Consider the following 1,672-nt stretch of genomic DNA (forward strand, 5'->3'; position numbering starts at 1 on the left):
TGATGGATGATGGATGGATGGATGGATGGATGATGGATGGATGATGGATGGATGGATGATGGATGATGGATGATGGATGATGGATGATGGATGGATGATGGATGGATGATGGATGGATGGATGATGGATGGATGATGGATGATGGATGATGGATGATGGATGGATGATGGATGATGGATGGATGATGGATGATGGATGATGGATGATGGATGGATGATGGATGGATGGATGGATGATGGATGGATGGATGGATGGATGATGGATGGATGATGGATGATGGATGATGGATGATGGATGGATGATGGATGGATGGATGGATGATGGATGGATGATGGATGGATGGACAGATGGATGATGGATGATGGATGGATGATGGATGATGGATGGATGATGGATGATGGATGGATGGATGATGGATGGATGATGGATGATGGATGATGGATGGATGATGGATGGATGGATGGATGATGGATGGATGATGGATGGATGATGGATGGATGATGGATGGATGATGGATGGATGATGGATGGATGATGGATGATGGATGGATGATGGATGATGGATGATGGATGGATGATGGATGATGGATGATGGATGATGGATGATGGATGGATGGATGATGGATGGATGATGGATGGATGATGGATGATGGATGATGGATGGATGGATGATGGATGATGGATGGATGATGGATGATGGATGGATGATGGATGGATGATGGATGATGGATGGATGGATGGATGATGGATGGATGATGGATGATGGATGGATGATGGATGGATGGATGATGGATGGATGGATGATGGATGATGGATGATGGATGGATGGATGATGGATGATGGATGGATGATGGATGGATGATGGATGGATGATGGATGATGGATGGATGGATGATGGATGATGGATGGATGATGGATGATGGATGGATGATGGATGGATGATGGATGGATGATGGATGGATGATGGATGATGGATGGATGATGGATGGATGATGGATGATGGATGATGGATGGATGATGGATGGATGATGGATGGATGATGGATGATGGATGATGGATGGATGATGGATGGATGGATGGATGTTGGATGATGGATGATGGATGGATGATGGATGGATGGATGATGGATGGATGATGGATGGATGATGGATGAATGATGGATGGATGATGGATGATGGATGGATGATGGATGGATGATGGATGGATGGATGATGGATGGATGATGGATGGATGATGGATGGATGATGGATGGATGGATGGATGATGGATGATGGATGGATGATGGATGATGGATGGATGGATGATGGATGGATGATGGATGATGGATGGATGGATGGATGGATGATGGATGGATGGATGGATGATGGATGGATGATGGATGGATGATGGATGGATGGATGGATGATGGATGATGGATGATGGATGATGGATGGATGATGGATGGATGATGGATGGATGGATGGATATTCCAAGGCAGGAGGGATGATCTGGGACAGGATGGATGCTCCCAGGAGAGATGGATAGTCCAAGGTGGGATGGATATTCCAGGTGGGATGGATATTCCAGGTGGGATGGATATTCCAGGTGGGATGGATACCCCAGGACAGGCCGGATGCTCCGGTGGGACCCGGCTCCCCTCACCTTTCCCGGCTCTCTCCCCACTCCACATCCGG

Source organism: Poecile atricapillus, chromosome 4 (assembly GCF_030490865.1).
Source record: "Poecile atricapillus isolate bPoeAtr1 chromosome 4, bPoeAtr1.hap1, whole genome shotgun sequence".
In the NCBI taxonomy this organism is placed as follows: Eukaryota; Metazoa; Chordata; class Aves; order Passeriformes; family Paridae; genus Poecile; species Poecile atricapillus.